The sequence below is a fragment of the Mastomys coucha genome, unplaced genomic scaffold (assembly GCF_008632895.1).
Source record: "Mastomys coucha isolate ucsf_1 unplaced genomic scaffold, UCSF_Mcou_1 pScaffold20, whole genome shotgun sequence".
NCBI lineage: Eukaryota > Metazoa > Chordata > Mammalia > Rodentia > Muridae > Mastomys > Mastomys coucha.
The window spans coordinates 109,807,383-109,828,203 of NW_022196903.1; the positions used below are offsets into that span (position 1 = coordinate 109,807,383).

Genomic DNA, 20,821 nt, shown 5'->3' on the forward strand with positions numbered 1-20,821 from the left:
GGTACTAGTTAGTTCATATTGTTGTTCATCCTAAGGAACTGCAAACCCTTCAGCTCCTTTGGTCCTTTATTTAACTCCTTCATTGGGTACCCTGTACTCAGTTCAATGGATGGCTAAGAGCCTCCACTTCTGTATTAGTCGGGCACTGTCAGAGCCTCTCAGGAGACAGCTATATCAGGCTCCTGTCAGTCAGCACTTGCCAGCATCCACAATAGTGTCTGGATTTGATGATTGAATATGGGAAGGATTCCCAGGTGGAGCAGTCTCTGGATTGTCCTTCCTTCAGTCTCTGCTCCATAGTTTGTCTCTGCAACTCCTTCCATGGGTATTTTATTCCCCCTTTAAGAAGGATCAAAGTATCCACACTTTGGTCTTCCTTCTTCTTGAGTTTCTTGTGGTTTGTGTATTGTATTTTGGGTATTCTGAGATTCTGGGCTAATATCCACTTATCAGTGAATGCATACCATGTGTGTTCTTTTCTGACTGGGTTACCTCACTCAGGATGATATTCTCCTGATCCATTCATTTCCCTAAAAATTTCATAAATTCATTATTTTTAATAGCTGAGTAGTACTCCACAGGACCTCATAAAATTACAAAGCTTCTGTAAGGCAAAGGACACTGTCAATAGGACAAAATGGCAACCAACAGATTGGGAAAAGATCTTTACCAATCCTCTATCTGATAGAGGGCTAATATCCAATATATGCAAAGAACTCAGGAAGTTAGATTCCAGAGAACCAAATAACCCTATTAAAAAATGGGGTACAGAGCTAAACAAAGAATTCTTAGCTGAGGAATACCGAATGGCTCAGAAGCAACTAAAGAAATGTTCAACATCCTTAGTCATCAGGGAAATGCAAATCAAAACAACTCTGAGATTCCACCTTACACCAGTCAGAATGGCTAGGATTAAAAAACTCAGGTGACAGCAGATGCTGGAGAGGTTGTGGAGAAAGAGGAATACTCCTTCATTGCTGGTGGGATTGCAAGCTGGTACAACCACTCTGGAAATCAGTTCGGCAGTTCCAGAAATTGGACATAGTACTACCAGAGGACCCAGCTATACCACTCCTGGGCATATACCCAGAAGATGCTCCAATATGTAATAAGGACACATGCTCCATTATGTTCACAGCAGCCTTATTTACAATAGCCAGAAGCTGGAAACAACCCAGGTGTTCCTCAACAGAGGAATGGATACAGAAAATATGGTACATCTCTGCATCTTATAAACTTTCTCTTTCTTTGCAGATGTTCTCTGAGCCTTAGCGTTAAGAGTTGTGGTATTCATTAAGGCTGAGCTTCACATAATCCATTATTTTTGTATTGTGACCAGTTGTGATATTCTATAGTACTCTCCATTTGCTGTAAAGAGGAACTTCTTTGATGATAGGTGAAAGCTACACTTGTCTGTGGGCAAAGGGGTAAGTTTTAGAATGCAGCTAGGAGTCAGTTTTCTAGTAAAGTGGTTATTATATTTTATAATAAAAGAAAATTTAAGCAGCATCTATCTACAAATCCAGCCTTCCAGAAGGATGAAAACTTTAACAGGAAGAAGATAACCATATGTCTAAAAACAATACAGAGTAAATAACACCAGACAAGAAAATCAAAAGAGGGGAAAAACATACACACACACATATACACACCACCACCACCACCACAACAACAGCAACAACAATAACAACAAAATAACAGGAACCAACAAATACTGCTCATTAATAACTTACAACACCAATGATCTCAATTCACCAAAAAAAAGACACAGCCTAACAAGTATATGTTGAAAAAAGGATCCATCCTTCTGCTGTGTCTAATAAGCACACCTTAACATCAAAGATAGACATCACCTTAGGGTCCAAGAATGGAAAAATATATTCCAAACAAATGGACCAATGGAGGAAGCCAATGTAGCCATTTTATTATCTGACAAAATAGACTTCAAAACAAAACTAATCAGAAGAGATAAGGAAGAACACTACTTACTCTCACTGGGAAAAAAAAAAACATTAAGAGGACATTACAATTTTTAACATCTATGCACCAAACACAAGGGAACTCACATTGATAACAGAAACACTACTTTAGCTTAAATACATGTTGACCCTCCCAAACTACCCTGATAGTGGCAATAAAGAGATCATCCAGAGAAAAACTAAAGAGAATGCTGGAGTTAATTGATATCATAAACCAAATTGACCTAACAGATATTTATAGAACATTTCATTCAAATACAAGAGAATATACCTTCTTCTCAGCACCTCATGGACCAAAATTGACCACATATTCAGACACAGAGCAAGTCTCAACAGATACAAGACAATTGAAGTAACACCCTGCATTCTATCTGACCACCACAGATTAAAATGAGCATCAACAAAAGAAAAAAAACCAGAAAGATTACAAACTCATGGAACAACTCATTAGTGAATGAAAAATGGGTCAAAACAGATATCAAAAAAGAAATGCAAGATCTTCTAGAAGTGAGTGAAAACAAATATACCATATAACAACAGACACAGAGAAATTCTAGAGAATCATAATTCCCAAACCTGTATTCCACCATATTACTATATTGGAAAATCTAAAAGGAATGAATAATTATATATAGTGATATCAATCACATCACATACCAAAGTTAAATCAATATCAGATAGGCAACAGATATAGGTCTGTATTAAACAGACCTTTATCCCTTAGTAAAATAGAAGCAGTAATTAAAAGATTACCAACTTACTCAACCACCAACCAAGGACTGCACATGGAGGGGTCTGATTGTTCAGGCAGCATGTGTATAGTAGAGGATTGCAAATTCGATCATTAATAGGAGGAGAGGACCTTGGCCCTGTGAAGGTTCTGTGCCCCAGTGTAGGGGAATGCCAGGGCCAGAAAGTAGGAGAGGGCGGGGTGGCAGGCATGGGAAAGGGGGAGGCAACAAGGGTTTGTTTTTGTTGTTTTTATTTGTCTCTTTGTTTTTTGGAGGGGAAACTGGGAATGGAGAAATTTACATGTAAATAAAGAAAATATCTAAAAAAATAAAAAATAAAAAAAAGTAAAAGATTACCAACTTAAAAGAGCTCAGGGCCAGATATTTTAGCACAGAATTCTGTAGCCTTATATTTTTCAAAGCCTACTTTATTTAGGGTTCTTTAACACTTCAACCTTCCTTCTAGCCCACTAACCAAAGTAGGGAAGAAGAAAGATGGTTAATAGGACAAAGGGGTTGTGGACATGTTTAGAAGTAGTTCTTTGGGAGCAATTCCAATCTTCATTATCAGGATATCAGCAGTCCAGTCCAATAGCAAACAGTGTCCCAATCCAGCAGAAACCACGAAGTTCTACCAAAAGCACCTGGAATTTTGTGAGAAGTTCTTTAGTGCATTTCTCTCTATGAAGTCACAACAAGCAAAGATTAGTGAAGGCCAGCTAAAAGTTGCATGGTGAGTGAAGCCAGCAAAGACCAGTGAAGCCTTACGAGGCATAGCAATGTAAGAACATCTGTCAGGTTCTACTTATACTCTTTCTAAACATTATGTGCCCTCTCAAGTGTCTGCTTCTGCGAAACATCCTCTCACAAGACAGTTTCAAGAAAAACATCATGTGACACAACTGAACTTCCAAAGAAACCAGAAATTTCCACTTTAGAAATATACCAGACATTCAAAAATGAACACCAACATTCCTTAACTTATTTCAAAAAATAGAAACAAAAGGAATATTGCCCAATTTGTTTTATGAGGCAACAGTTACTCTGGTACTTAAACTACACAAAGACTTAACAAAGAAAGAGAATCACAGGCCAATTTTCCTTATGAACATAGATGCAAAAAATTTCAACAAAATTCTTGCAAACCACATCCAAGAACACATCAAAAAGATTATTCACTATGATTAAGTAGGCTTCATCCCAGAGATGCAGGGATGGTTCAACATACATAAACCAATACTTTTAATCTAACATATAAAAAATGAAAGACAAAACCACATGGTCATCTTATTAGATAAAAAACAAAAACAAAAATAAAAGACACCTTTGAAAAACTCAATACCCCTTCATGATAAAAGTCCTGGAGAGATTAGGGATACCAGTGTCATATCTTGACATAAATAAAGGCAGTTTATAGCAAGTCCATAGCCAACATCAACTTAGAGAGATATTCAAAGCAGTTCCACTAAAATCATGAATAAGACAAACTGTACACTCCATGCCTATTTAATACAGTTCTTGAAGTCTTAGCTAAAATGATAAGACAACTGAAGAAGATCAGGAGGATACAAATTGGAAAGGAAGAAGCTAGCTAAAGTAGCTATATTTGCAGGTGACTAATTGAAGTTAAAAGCAGCCAAGATGGAACACAGAAATCAGTAAATAGTAACATGGAATTATCAGAGGGAGGTAGATTCTAGTAACATGAATGATAGACAGTTAGCCAGATATTATACTACATAAGTCATATTAAAATATAAAGTGTGTGTGTGTGTGTGTGTGTGTTTGTGAGAGAGAGAGAGAGAGAGAGAGAGAGAGAGATAGAGAGAGAGAGAGGGGAGGGACTTTTATTCAGGAACATAAACCACTGAGCTAGGTAGCAATCCCATGCTGGGATTTATTAAATATTAATGTTACAATTATAGTATAGATAAGTGACCCTAAAAATTCTACCAGGGAATTCCTACAACTGATAAACACTTTCAATCAACCTACAGATTCAATACAGCCCCAATCAAAATTCCAACACAATTCCTGACAGATCTTGAAAGGACACTTTTCTGTTTCATATGGACACACACACACACACACACACACACACACACACACACACACAGGATATCTAAAACAATCCTTAGTAGTTAAAGAACTATGAAGGTGGGAGTGCAAACTTGTTCAGCCACACTTAGAAGTCGGTATGTTGGTTCCTTAGGAAGATGGGAATCGATTTACCTAAAGATTCAGATAAACCACTCTTGAGAATACCCAAAGGATGCTTCATCCTATCACAGAGACAATTGCTCAACCATGTCCATTGCCATCTTATTCATAATAGCCAGAAGATGGAAACAATCTAAATGGCCCTCAACAGATGAATAGTTTTTTTTAAAAAAAAATGTGGTCCACTTACATAATATAATATTACTGATCCATTAAAAAAGACATCATGAAACTTGCAGGTAATAGATGGAAGTAGAAAAAAATCATCCTGATGAGGCAGTCCAGACATAGAAAGACAAATGTAGCATATGTTCACTTATAAATGGATATTATCTGTGAGGTCAATGATAAGCAAGGTTCCATAGAGGGTAGGTACCAAGTTAAGGACTAAGAGTGGGACAGATATATCTCCCTTGGAAAGGGAAATAAAATTGTTACAGATGCACTGGGGGTGCACTGAAAAGGAAAAAACAATTGAGGAAGATGAATGAAGAAAGGGACAAGCAGAAGGACTACAGGGAGAGACAGCTTAAAATTAAGGATCCTTTAAGGGGCAGTATGGAAACTATAAACAGTAGAAGCTTCTGTGTGTTTATGTGTGTGTGTGTGTGTGCTTTTACTTCATATATATGACTATATATATATGTATACACACACACACACACACACACACACACACACATACATATATATATATGGGCAATTAAAATGAAATTGCCAAACAATAGGGGAGTCAGAGCCCCAACTGGATATCACTTGTTAACAAATGAAGCTTTCAATACTGGGAATGGGCTACATCTAGTTAAGTTGTTAGCTAAAGGGAACACCCAAAACACCTAGGCTATTGTCAAACCTCTAAGTTCCTCTTCACAAACTGACAGCAAAGTCCTGTTGTTGAAGAGAACACCTGTACATTCATTGAACACAGAGATGCGGACCTGATGGCTACATAGAGCCTTTACCCCTACTGGCTAGTATTTTTGGTACAGGAAGGTATTACACACCACTGAAGGAAAAACAAACACTAACCCAGCTAAAACCCCTTTGCTCTACAATGCCTGCAAGATATGCTGGTGTCATGGTGACATCAAACTTGCGGGAGTAGTCATCTAATATCTGATCTGACTTAAGTTCCACTCCATAAGATATAACCCATACCAACACTCCTTGGGTGACCCTGATAGCCCATGGACCTAAGAGAAAACCAAATACTATAATTTGCTAGAGAAATAGAGCAGTAAAATGACTACTGGTGATATTCTGCTGTACTCATAGATCAGCGCCTTGCTCAACCACCATCAGAGAAGCTTCTCCCTGCAACAGATGGGAGTAAATACAGAAACCCACAGTCATGCAATATGCTGAGAATGAGACTCCTTAGAACACTCAGACCTAAGTGAGATGTCTCCTTCAAATTCTTCCCCTCAGGGCTTGGGAACTCTGCAGAAGACGAGGCAGAAAGAGTATTTGAGAGCTAGGGAGGATGAAGGACACCAAGGAAACCAAGATCCTCTAAATCAGCATGACTGATGCACACATGAGCTCATAGAGACTGATGCAGCATGCACATGGGGCTTCGTTAGAAGGGCTCTAGAGATGAAGTAAAATGGACACATGCTCCTATCTCTAACCCAGAAGATATCTCCAATTGATAATCACTTGCAAATAAAAATTTAGTTTTCGTCATGGGTGAAACACTGGGGGCGGGGGAGAAGTCTTCTTAAGGAGTAGTCTCATGCCAAGGAAAAGGATAGAACAGCATCATTGGAGGCTCCTTGTACCACAGTGTCATGTTAGGGCATTTAAAAGAAAATGTATAGATCTTCACCCTTTGTTCTTAACCCTTTTAACAAGTCCTTTGCATATGTCTTCTGCTGCTGTGTTTTTATTGGATTCCTTAGTATGCAAATGATGGGGGTCTCTGCATCTTTATCTGTTTCTTCTGCCTTTTCTGTTTGTTTTTTTTTTCTATCTTGATGTGTTTTGTTTTGTTTTATCTTATTTTATTGTGTTATATTTTATTATTTTCCCTAGAAGACTGTTATTTTTCTAATGAGAGACTGAAAGGGAGTGGATCTGGATTGAAGGGAGAGGTGGGGAAACTGGGAAGGGTAGAGGGAGAAGAAACCATAGTCAAGATATGTTAGATGAGAGGAAAAAATGTATTTTCAATAGAAAAACCTAAATAAAATATTTACAAAGTGAAAGAAAAAAGGTTAATAGCCTAGAGAGCCACAAGAAGCTTGGAAGTTGTTTATAAAAAGCTTCTGGCCTGCTTCTAAACTGGAGGCCTCTGGAACACAATATTCTGAATGTTCCACCCGACCAAATCTTCCTCAGAGTGTACATAGGTGGATCTGCCCAATTCTCCTACTCCATGCATTCTTCTTAACTCATTATACCTAGTCTGGTCACACATCCAGTGTACTGGTAGTCTGGCCATTCTTGACTGCAGGCCCCTTCCCCAGTCTCAAAACTCTGGCCAGGACAAGTCCTACCCACCCACAATCTATAGACTCCTCATATGCCATATTCCACCCTCTCTATCCCATAGATCCTGCACATCTTGAGCCAGGTTCTAATTGGATGAGTTCACCTGGTCCTTTCCTCTATGCACCCTCTCCAATGCTGGATTTACTCTCAAATTCTAGACTTTGCCTGGGACACTCCATGACATGAGTAGACTTTGCCAGTGATGTGACAAGGAACCTCAAAAGATGCTGTTCAATCCTTTTCCTGTTCTCCATCTACTAATGGCATGAGATTTCTCCTTAAGACTTTTTCCCCCACTCAGTGTTTCACCCATGAAGAAAACTAAATTTTGACTTATGAGTGGTAATCAATTTGGAGATAGCTTCTGGGTTAGATAGGAGCTTGTGTCCATTTTAGCCAGCTGTGCTCACCCAACTTTAGTCTACCTAAGCCATATTCAATTTTATGTTCTATCTGGCCTACACATTGTGTGTTCTACCTCAATCTCCTCTGTCCATATGAGACATAGAACTAACAAAAGATGTCCACTAGTCCAGATATTCTCACAATAAATATAAACAATATGAAAAAACAAAGCCATATCTCCCTACCAAAATCCACCAGTACTATAGACATGTTCTCCAGTGGGAATTACCTAGATAAAGCCCAGGACACAGGATTTAGAAGAATCGTATAGTGATAAAAATCCAACTAGTTAAAAGAAGAAAGACACAAAGAAATAGCTCAATTAATCTAAAAAGAATGAACGGAAGGAGAATAAATGCCTGAGTGATGTCCAATAAAACACAAATGTCAGGCTGATGGACATGACAATCCAAGATCTGAAAGCAGAACTTAATAAAGAGATACAACATTGAAGATAATTAAAGCCAAACGAAGATGGAATTGAAAAACCCGATAATCCAACTAGAAGACTCAAGGGAAAGCCTTATTAGTATAATGAATTAAACAGAAGACAGAATATCAGGACGTGTAGATAAAGTAGAGGATTTAGTGCAAATAAGCAAAGAATATGAACATAGGAAAGGAACATTGAAGAAATGTGGAAAACCACCAAAAAAGTAAATCTTCAAAGTATGGTCATAGATGAAGGAGAACAGTTCCAGGTCAATGTGATAGTCAAGATCCTCAACAAGAACGTAGAAGAAAACGTCCTTAAGCTAGGGATAGCCACACAGACATAAATACAAGAAGCATAGGAACACCAAATAGACAAGAACAGAAAAAACAAAACACAAACTCCCCAAGACATATCATAGTTAAAACACTAAGTATATACAACAAAGAAAGAATATAGAAAGCTGCAAGAGACAAAAACACAAATCACACATAAAGGAAAACTCATGGGAATAACTGAAAGCCAGAGAGTGCCAAGCAATGCGTTTCAAGTCCTAAAAGACCAAGACAGTCAACCTAGACTAGCATACTCAGCAAAATTTTCTGCCATAGTTAAAGGAGAAGGGAAAAATTGCCATGGTATAAACAGCCTAAAACTATATCCAACAAACTAAACCTAAAGAATGTACAGAAAATAACATGTTGGACTGAATACAAGAATGAGCACAGAGAACAGCCTGTAGCAAGAAAATGAAACTATGTTACTGAAAAACAAACAAACCACTGAGAACACAAACATCACTGAAAACATCACAGTGAATGTAGTCAGTGCATGCCTTCCAATAATAACTTTACATTTTAATGGCCTCAATTTTCCAATCAAATGACATGGGATGGCTGAATGGACCATGAAACAAAATCCATATAACTGCTGTTTACAAGAAACATGTGGGCCTTATCAACTTCAGTTATTCTACCAAGACAGTGTAATTATTGTTTGATTTTATAAAGTCTATAACAATGATCTCCTATTTTGGTGTCAGTTTTTAAATAAAGTTTTAATTATGAAAAAAGAAAAGAAAAGAAAACAAACATGTGGGAACAGGGCCAAGGATTGGGAGGGGAGGGGGGCGGTAAGAGTCGAGGGAGTCCTGTGACAAATCCTGGGAAATCTGACTCCTGAGACCAGTGTCAGGGTGTAGATCTGAATTTATTGCCCAACCCATAAGCGCATATACAGTGTTTGAGCGAATCCCAAGCCCCTAAATCCTTGGCCAATTGCATCTTGCCACACTATCACCATTCTCCAATGATAGCCCTGCCAAATGAGGTAACTCAGAAGGAGTGGAGGGAGTATTGTCTCCTGTGATGACTTCTGTAAAGAAGTGGGAAGTGGCCCCTGACCTGGCCTCTGTTGCCTTTTGCTTTGTCACCAGTGTGTTGGAGGTCATCTTAGATCTAATGCTGTTTACAGCAGATCAGAACACTTCAAGGAGTCGCAGGAGCCTGTGGCACCTCGATCTCCATCTCACTTTTTCTTTTATAAGGTTGACTTCCACATCCTCCACAGAAGCACATCTTAGCTTTAAAGATAAGCTCTGCCTTAGAGTGAAGGGACAGACAAAAGGACCCCAATCATATGGGACCAGTTACCAAGCAGGCATGGCCATTCTAATATCTGACAAAACAGATTTAAAACTAAAACGAATCAGAAGAGACAAAGAAGGAATCAATCAAGAATATGCTAGAATAGCAAACATACATGCACTCATCCAAACTCTAGTGCACCTAATTTATATAAAATGGACAAAATGGACAAATGGAATTAAAGGCACAAATAATCCCAAATCCAGTAACAGTAAGCAATGTTAATATCTTTTTTCTCTAATAGATAGAACCCCTGAATAAATAAAAACAAGCAGAAAAATATCAGAACTAAATGCCATTATGCATTAAAGGGATTTAATATATCCACAGATTATTCCACTCAAACAGCAAAAAATATAAATTCCACCTGGCAGACCACTGAAGCTTCTCTGTAGTAGACCATACCTTGGAACAAAATAAATCTCACCAATTCAGAAAGATTGAAAAAACTCATGTATCCTATCTGACCATAATGCAATAAAACTTAATTTTTTATTTACTTAGTGTATGTGATACAATGTAGTTGCTTTCAGACACACCAGAAGAAGGCATCAGATCTCATTACAGATGTTTGTGAGCCACCATGCAATAAAACTTAAAATTGACAGCAAACAAATCTCTAAAAGTACACAAACTAATGTAAGCAGTTCATTACTAAATGATGAATAGGTCAAAGAAGTCAAGACAGCCGGGCAGTGGTGGCGCAGCCTTTAATCCCAGCACTTGGGAGGCAGAGGGAGGCGGTTCTCTGTGGGTTCAAGGCCAGCTAGGGCTACAGGGAGAAACAAACAAACAAACAAAAAAGAAAAGAAAAGTCAAGAGAGAAATAAGAATTCTACTAGAAATAAGTGAAAATGAAAATACATTACAACAAAACTTGTGGGAAACATTAAAAACAATTATATGAGGGAAATTTATAACTCTAGATACCTACATTTAAAAAACCAGAAAAACAAGCACAAGTAAATGACTGATGAAATTCTAAACAAGAGCCAACCAAACCCAACCTACTAGACACCAAGGAATATTAAAAATCAGAACCAAAATTAATGAAATGTGAACAAGACTCAGTGAATCTAAGGATGGTTCCTTGAGAAGATCAACAAGATCAACAGACCTGGGGCCCAACTAACCAAAGAGAAAAAGAGGAGCCAAGTACAGAAACAGTACAACAGACACCAAAGAAATTCAGGACAGTATAAGGGAATGCTTTAAAAACCTCTCCTCCATTTTGTTGGAAAATCTAAAATAAATGGGTGAATTTCTTTCTAGATTAGGCCAAACTGCAAAATTAAATAAAAACAAAAAAACCAAAAAACCAAAAAAACAAAAAACAAAACAAACAAACAAACAAAGACAAAAAAACCCAACCAACCTAAACATAATAAATGAGGGGATTGAAAAGGAATAATTTTTTTCCAAGTAAAAAATGTCCAGGTTGAGATAAATTCACAGCAGAATTCAACAAGATATTCAGCGAAGACCTTCAGGGGTCCTTCTTTTCTCCTTCTTTTTTGGCACTTTTTTATTTAAAAAAAATTGTCATAAATATATAAACATTTCATTTCTCAAAAAGTTCTACAGCTATATAGCTGCTTGCTCTGGCATTTGCATAGGAAATTACCACAATACAAAAATAAGGGACAAAGCAGCAGAACAGCTGCAGAGTTACGCTTTTGACGTAGGTGTGTCCACGTATAAATATCTTAGAGCCTTACAAAAATACTTACAACGTTTGTTGCCTATTTACATGTCAAAGTAACTTTTCTAACAAACAAAACTATAATTTACCAAGTTATGAAATTTTTTTTCCCAATGAATTTATGATTTTCGTAGGGAAATGGATGGATCTGGAGAATATCATCCTGAGCAAGGTAACCCAATCACAAAAGAACACACATGGCATGCATTCTCTGATAAGTGGATATTAGCCCAGAAGATTGTAATACACAAAGTACAATCCACAAACCACAAGAAACTCAAGAAGAAGGAAGACCAAAGTGTGGACATTTCGTTCCTTCTTAAAAGGGGGAACAAAATACCCATGGAAGGAATTGCAGAGACAAACTATGGAGCAGAGACTGAAGGAAGGACAATCCAGAGAATGCCCCACCTGGGAATCCTTCCCATATTCAATCACCAAACCCAGACTCTATTGTGGATGCCAGCAAGTGCTGGCTGACAGGAGCCTGATATAGCTGTCTCCTGAGAGGCTCTGACAGTGCCTGACTAATACAGAAGTAGAGGCTCCCATTGGACTGAGTACAGGGTCCCCAATGGAGGAGCTAGAGAAAGGACCCAAGGAGCTGAAGGGTTTGCAGCCCCATAGGAGGAACAACAATATGAACTAACTAGTACCCTCAGAGCTCCCAGAGACTAAACCACCAACCAAAGAGTACACATGGTGGGACTCATGGCTCCAGCTGTATATGTAGCAGAGAATGGCCTAGTTGGTCATCAGTGGGAGGAGAGGCCCTTGGTCCTGTGAAGGTTCTATGCCCCAGGGTAGGGGAATGCCAGGGCCAGGAAGTGGGAGAGGGTGGGTTGGTGAGCAGGGGGAGGGAAGAAGGAATCGATTTTTTTTTTCCGGAGGGGAAACTGGGAAAGGGGATATCATTTGAAATGTAAATAAAGAAAATATCTAATAAAGAAAAAAGAAAATTGTTTTATATAAAAAAACTTACTATATTACCACAAAATAAATAATGATAAAACAGTATTTTAAAAACAAAATTAGATTTTTAATTAAGATCACTTTTGGCATTTTGCTTGTGATTTCTGTCCTTTGGTTAAGAGCATCTATGACACATTCCTAGCCATATTGCATATTGGTAAGTTTTCAACACATCATTGATAGCAAAGGCAGACCCAGTCAGTATTAACAACAGGATAACTACATGGCACTGTAATTTCAATAAAATTACTGTGTCTCACTGAATATTAGATGCAAAAATCTGCATAAATTGTCTTTAACCAACAGCATTGCATGAACAAACATCCCAGTCTGAGAGAAACTGCACCGGAAATTCAATGTTTCCACAAGTGAAAACAGAGTCTTAAGTTCAACAAGGAACAGTACTGACAGCTACATAAGTCCTTCTCCACTTTAAAAAAACAAGATATTGTTTAACTCATGGTAAGACCATTAACATCTGTGTATTGTATCTATCTTTAAGCATTTCAGTTTAAATTCACATAAAAAATCTCTCATTTAAAATAAAATCTTATTTCAATCAGTGAGTGAATTTGCATTTTACTCTCATTTGAATGATTATCCCCTCCCCAAAGAAATGGATTTGGTAACTGTATTAGGGTTTCTATTCCTGCACAAACATCACGACAAAGAAACAAGTTGGGGAGGAAAGGGTTTATTTGGCTTACTTCCACATGGCTGTTCATCACCAAAGGAAGTCAGGAGTGGAACTCAAGCAGGTCAGGAAGCAGGAGCTGATGCAGAGGCCATGGAGGGATGTTCCTTGCTGGCTTGCTTCTCCTGGATTGCTCAGCCTGCTCTCTTATAGAACCCAAGACTTCCAGCCCAGGGATGGCACCACCCACAAGGGGCCCTACCCCCTTGATCACTAATTGAGAAAATGCCCCACAGCTGGATCTCATGGAGGCACTTCCCCAACTGAAGCTCCCTTCTCTGTGATAACTCCAGCCTGTGTCAAGTTGACACACAAAACCAGCCAGTACAGTAACTTTTTGAGAGGTATCTTACCACAAATTCTAACTGTAAAGGTATTCATAATTATTTTCAAAAGTATGATTTCTTCCCTCCCAAACAATCCTTAAAAACTTGTAATAAACCTATAAAGCTGATTTGCATATTTACAAAATTCTTAATAGCAAATATAGCCAACTCATATAAAAACAAAACAAAACAAAAAACCCAAAAACATTTGTTCAATGGCTATTTGTGAATTGCAAGGTGCCTCCCCTCTATAGAAATTATCTAATCTTAAGAAAAAGGAGTGAGTCCATGTCAAGTAAAATCTTGACAATCTGTCTGGGTGCCACCAACCGGTTTATCCTAAACAATCACACACGAATGCATGTGTGAAGTCTGTATAGAAATAGCCAGTGTACACACCCTGTGCACCCCCACCATTTCCCCAAGCTGAGATGCGGCTGTGTCTGGAGATGAAGTTTGCTGGAATAAAGCTAGTGGTGAACACAACAGCAAGCTTCCAGGTTCTCAAAATGGCCAAACACTTTGGTATTGATACAATGTATTCCCTATGGTCTCAAATATACAAAATAGACATTTCCGGTTCTTTTGATTTTTTTTTTCATGTGAAGTTAGGTTTGTGGTGTAAAGGTTGGCAAGAGGACTTCGAGGCGTCGAGTGGGTTGGCACAGTCACTGCTCAGTTCTGGTGGCACTTCATGTGCAGCACAAGGTGGTCAGAGCAGGAAAAGCTGTGGTTGCACACCACGCACTGGAATGGCTTGGCACCGGTGTGCTTCCTGTAGTAGCAGGTCAGCTATCCCAGGGGCACTTGTAGGGCTTCTCACCCGTATGAGTCCTCAAGTGAGCTTTTACATGAGATGACTTTGTATAATTTTTTTTGTGCAACCATTATAACCGCAGAAGTGGATGCATCGCTGCCCCAGATCCGTTACTCCTGTTGTATCTGACAGGTTGGATATTTGGCGAATTAACTGGCAACGTGGCAGGTAAGTTTGGGTTGTGAATTGCCAGTTTCGAAGCGATTGTAGCAGCATAGGATGCAGGTGGTGTTAGATTCTGCAGCATCTCAGCTTGTCTATCGGGATTTCCAGGCTCTGAGCTCGGTGGTGCGGGGGCTGGGGGCGAAGCAGGTGGCCTGTTGTGGAAGAAACTGACTTGGCATGGTGTACGTGCAAGGGGACATGCCCTGGGACTGTTTCATTGACGTCTGTGGAACAGCAGACGGGTGTGTTAAGGCCTGCCATAGAAACATTAAGGTTTTCCCTTACAGCTGTCTGGTTTGTCGAACCGGGCATGTCTAGATCCAGTGTACTCAATTGCTGGTACAGGTGGCCCTGCTGGGAAGGGACCGAGAGATGAAGATCTGGTATAGGAAGTTCTTGTTTGATGAGGACACTTGTTCACCTCTGGCGCTGTGGTCTGGTGGGAGCTGGATATACTGGTGAACTCTGGGAGGGCCTGGGTGGGAGCCGGAGGAGGGGCAGTCCACTCGCTCTGGTGGCTGAAAATGGTAGCAGGTCCTGTCTTGATCTGTGTTACTCAAGGTCTCTGGGATTTGTAGAGGCCAGTTCTTACGTGAGTGACGTCAGGGAGGAAGACGTTCATGTTGATGCTGTAAGGTAAGCCGCCAGTGTCAGTGAAGAACTGGTCTACCTCTGAGGCACTGTCTCGTCTATACTTTTTATGCTCTGAAATTATCCGAACTGGAGGAAGCTGAGGTGCCAGGTACTTCTCCAATTTCACATCTTCTCTGGACCAGCTCCTCAGAGAACAGTCGCTGGCCGGCAGCTGGCGGGCCTGTGTTTCAGATCTTCTCCGTGGAAGAGCGCCAAGCGCTGCGTCCCCGGGCCAGTTTTGCAGCGCCCAGCATCGGCTTGAGCTGCGCGCACCAGGGCTTGTCTTGCGCGGCCGGAGGCTGGGGAACTGGTCCTAGGCGGGCGCTCATGCTCAGCACCCGCGTGGGTATGGACTGTATAGGGACTACGGTAGCGGGACACGGGGCGATCGCTATTCCCACCTCACCCGGGGTTGGCCAGGGACGGCGGACTCGACGTGGGGCCGCGGTGAGGGACTCCCTGGGCCCGCAGCCAGACGTTCACGAAGGTGGGCAGGAAGATCGGGGCTCCTGGGCTCCGCCACGAGTCACCACCGAGGTCCTCCGGTCGCCACTTTCTCCCGCCCTGCCCCAGTGCTTGCTCTCTTGCCAGAACCAGCTCCGGTCACCTCCAAGCTCCACCAGCAAGCTAAGAGGGCACATACCTGCCACGCGACTGGAGGGAATCCTTCTTAAAGTAAAAAAGAAACATAAAAACAGAAGGATGATACCAAAGTCTCTCTATGAAGATAGTATCACTATAAGACCAAAAAATACATGAATACACAAGAAATAAAGAAAACTACAGGTCAATATCACCAATGAACATAGATTAAAAAATTCTCAATAAAATATTTTTAAACTGAATAATGATACATCAAAAAGATTATCCACTATGAACAAATTGGTTTCATACTGGAGATGCAGGGAAGATTCAGCATATGCGGGTCAATAAATGTTTTATGTTACATGAATGAATTAAAAGACGAAAATCACATATTCAATCCAATAGATGCAAAAAATCCAACAACCAATCAACAACAACAACAACAGCAACAAACCTTTGACAAAATCCAACATGCCTTCATAATAAAAGCCCTAGAAAGAGTAGGATCAGAGAGAACATACTGCAACAGTAAAGGCTATATATGAGAAACCCAGAGAAACATCATCCTAAATGGAGACAAACATGAAGGAATATTATTAAAATCAGGAACAAGACAGGAATATCCATTAGCTCCACTCCTTTTCAACACAGTGCTTAAAACACTAGCTGGAACAATAGGGCAAGAGAAGGAAACTAAAGGAATACATATCAGAAAAGAAGCCAGACCATCCCTATTTGTGGATGACATACTAAACACACATGATTTCAAAAAGTCCACCTGAAAACTTTCAGAAATGATCAACAATTTCTTCAAACTGGCAGCATACAGAACTAGCTTATGAAAATCAGTAGCTTCTTTAAGTACATCACCAGCAAACACACTTGGAAAGATAGCAGGGGCACTTTCCATTTACCAAAGACTAAAAGAAAATAAAAATATTTAGGAGCATACCTAATCAAAGATGTAAAAGACTTCTACAATGATATCACAAGTCTCTGAAGAAAGAGATTGACAGAGAGCAGGAAATGAAAAGACATCTTATAAATTAATTGTAAGAACTATTATTGTGAAAATGACCATTCTACCACAAACTACGAATACAATCCTATCCCAATCAAATTCCCATCTCATCAAATTCCTTGATCCTCTGGCTCTTACAATCCTCTACCACCTCTTCCCGAAGTTTCCCTGAGCTTTAGCTATGGGAATTGTTTTGTAGCTAAATCCATTGGGACTGGCTGCACAATGGACTCTGCATTTTGATTGGATGTTGTTTTACAGAATGGCATTTTTATAAAAAGAAAGAGAACAAATTCTCCTAAAGTTCATCTGGAATCACAAAAGGCCCTGAGCTATTAGACTGGGAGAATTAATCTTCTCCATAGATGATTTCCTCTAGGTAGTTATCAAATCCCAGGTGGCCAGTCCTAAAAATATAGACACAATTAACACAGAACAAAATCAGTAGATTGCATTTATATATTTATTTACACACACACACACACCAATAATAAAGGATTAAGATGCCAGGATTTGAGAGTTGAAAATGAGGGCATGTGTGTTGTTGGAAGAAGGAGAAAGCAGGGAAATTGTACAATTATATTTTAATTAAATTAAAAGAAAAACCTAGCCAGGTGTGTCATAGCAATTCCCCCATTAACTTGGTACTGGTTTCTGTCTTATTTTGTTTCTATTGCGGTGGTAAAAACAGTGGCTAAAATGAACGTGGAGAGGAAGAAGCTTGGTTGGTTTATACATCTTGATTACAGTCCATCATTCAAGGGAAATCAGAGTAAGAAATCAAGCAGAAGCCAGGAGCTCAGGCATGAACTGGAGCAGAGGAATGCTACTTACTGGCTTGCTCTCCATGGCTCATTCAATTTACTTTCTTGTACAACTCAGGACCACCCTCCCAATGTAGCACCAGCTTCAATGGTCTGGGACCTCCCACAACAATGTTAATTAATGAAACACCTTACAGATTTGTCAACAGGTCAGCCTTATCCTGGAGGCATTTTCTCAACTGAGGTTCCCTTTTTCCATATGATCCTAGATTATCTCAAGTTGATAAAACAAAGAAACAAGAGAAAAAAAAAAACAAACAAACAAACTCCTAACCTGCCTAGCACATGTGTGTTTAAAATACATGCATCTGAAAGCCCTACTAAGGAACATGTGGGGGAGGCAGAGGTATAAACAGGACAGAGGAATAAGGGAATAGGAAAGAATAAGAGGGGTGGGGAATGGGAGGAAAGTATAGAAGAGGGATCATGAGGAGGGATAACTGCTATTAAAGATCTTTTTTAAAAAAGCTATGTAAGAGTCCACTACTGTAAAATCTTCCTAATATAAATACAGAGGTAGAGTTTAAATGGAGTTAATCTATCATAGAGGGACATCTATGGCGTCTTCTGGACACGATAGGTTTTCAATAAAAAGCTCAGTGCCTGGTATAAGCTACCTTTTTTTGTGGTGGTGGTGGTGGTGGTCGGTGGGGTCTATGGACCACCCAAATATTAAAGACTATTGTCTTTGCCCTGGCTACCCACCAGATTGTGATGGGAAGACTTTATTGATGAAGACACTCTGTCTCAGTCACTATTCTATTGCTGTGAAGAGACATCATGGCCAAAGCAACTCTAATAAAAGAAAACATTTACTGGAGGGACTGCTTATAATTTTAGAGGCTTAATCCATTATAGTTGTAACAAAAATAATTTCAATCTTCATCAATACACAAAGATTTATACTAAGGAAAACCTTAAACCTGTATCAATATACAAAATTCTGTACCAATGTAACAAAATATAACCTCAATTTTGCATCAAAATATAAAGATCCTTACCAATGTAAGATTATGACTACAAAATGCTTTTGTTTAAGGGTAGATTCAATAATCTACCCCTCTATGTCTAATTTCTTATAGTATTTCTATATCCCCCTTTTCCTTCTCAACCCCCTACCCTATCTAAGAAAGATTTATAAAATATTTAAAGGGATAAAAGGATTGAGAAGAGGAGAGGAAAAATAGAAATCACTGAGTCTAAGCTTCTTATTTCATTTTTCCTTGTCCAAGGCCATAATTATTTGTAAATCATCCCCTAAAATGACAACATCTCTATTACTTATAAAATAACCAAATCATCCACCCCAACTTAAGGGACTGGATCAATGGTGTCCTTATAGTTGCTTCCTGCTGAATTGAGGTGAAGAATTTCTGTTTGGGCCCCAAAAGGAAATTGGGGAAATAGTTAAGTTAAAAGAAAGCTAGCTGGCATTATTTTTAGTCCAGTCTCTATGTGCTGAGAAAGTTCAGGGCTTAATTGAAGATCTGACCTGGACATCCTGAAAGGCTGGACCAAGTGAGCTAGATATTCTAAAAATGTCCCAGAAGCAAGTCTTTAGAGGAAACAGCTTCTATGCAGCTGAGGTTTGATCAAGCAGGAAGCTAGAACAGCAGGTCATCTCAGCACCCCATGGGTGAATCTTATCAGGGCTGCCTTCCTGAACTTCCATTCTGCAATATACAAATCTTACATGCAATACATTCTTTAAAGACATTTGTATGGAATGTGCATCACATACAGATCAACTAAAGACATTTTCCTGCTCTTTTTTATTAATTATTATTTTTTATTCTTTAATCCCTTTTTACAGTCCAGACTTCATTCTCTCTCCCGGTCTGCCCCCATCTGGCCCCTGACTGCTCCCCATCCCATCTCTCCTCTTCCCTCCCCATCTCTGAGAGGATGTCCCCCCTACCCTACCAGGCTTCCTCACTCCCTGGGGCTTCAAGTCTCTGGAGGGTTAGGTGCATCTTCTCTCACTGATGATAAACAAGTTGATCAATGAAATAGAACTGAAGACCCAGAAATAAAACTACACCCTTACAGACACTTGATCTTTGACAAAGAAGTAAAAAAATATACAATGGAAAAAAGAAAGCATCTTCAATAAATGGTGCTGGTCTAACTGGTAGTCTGTATGTAGAAAAATGAAAATAGACACGTATTTGTCACCTTGCACAAAGCTCAAGTCCAAGTGGATCAAGGACTTCAATATAAAACCAGATTCACTGAATCTAATAGAAGAGAAAGTGGGGAAGAGCCTCAAACTCATTGGCACAGGGGGATATTTCCTAAACAAAACTCCAATGGCTCAGGCTCTAAGATCAAGAATTGATAAATGGGACTTCATAGAACTGGAAAGCTTCTGTAAGGCAAAGGACATAGTCAATAGGACAAACCAGAAACCTACAGAATGGAAAAAAAAAAACTTCACTAACCCTACACCCAATAGAGGGCTAATATCCATATATATATAAAGAACTTAAGAAGTTTTCCTGCTCTTTGAGCAGCTGAAAGACAACTGTCTCTATAAAAGTTAGTTTGGATTATATCACTGTAATATCATTTTTATCTATACCATTTAAAAGAATGGTATAAAAAGTCTTGAGGATTTTGTAGTCAACAAGATCCATTGACTATGCAGACTTTATTACTATTATTATTAATCATTCCATTCATTTACATCTCAAATGATATCCCACTTCCAAGTTACCCCTCCACAACCCCCCTGTCCCACATCTGCCTTCTCACCCCTCCTCTTTGCCTCTATAAAGGTGATCCACCACCCACCCACTGCTCTAGCATCCCCCTTTGCTGGGGCATCAAATCTCCATAGGACTAAGGGCATTCCCTCTCATTTCTGTCAGGCAAGACTATCCTCTGCTACATATGTATCTATAGCCATAGATTCCTCCCTGTGCACTCCTTGGTTGGTAGTCTAGTCTCTGGGAGCACTGGGTGGTCTGGCCAGCTGATGTTGTTCTTTCTATGGGGCTGCAATCCCCCTCTGCTTCTCCAGCCCTTCTAGCAGCTCCTCGACTGGGCTACCTGAGCTCAATCTGATGGTCGGCTCCAAGCATCCACATCTACATTGGTCACTTGCTGGCAGAACCTCCCAAGGAACAGCCACACCAGGTCAGCAAGTATCTCTCTCTCTTTTTTTTTTTTTTTA

At 39.5% G+C, this 20,821-nt stretch overlaps 1 pseudogene; it reads right to left on the bottom strand.

Annotated features, from left to right (window-relative positions):
• Positions 1-14,267: 14,267 nt before the first annotated feature.
• On the bottom strand, positions 14,268-20,735 carry LOC116099981 (annotated as a pseudogene).
• Positions 20,736-20,821: the final 86 nt, after the last annotated feature.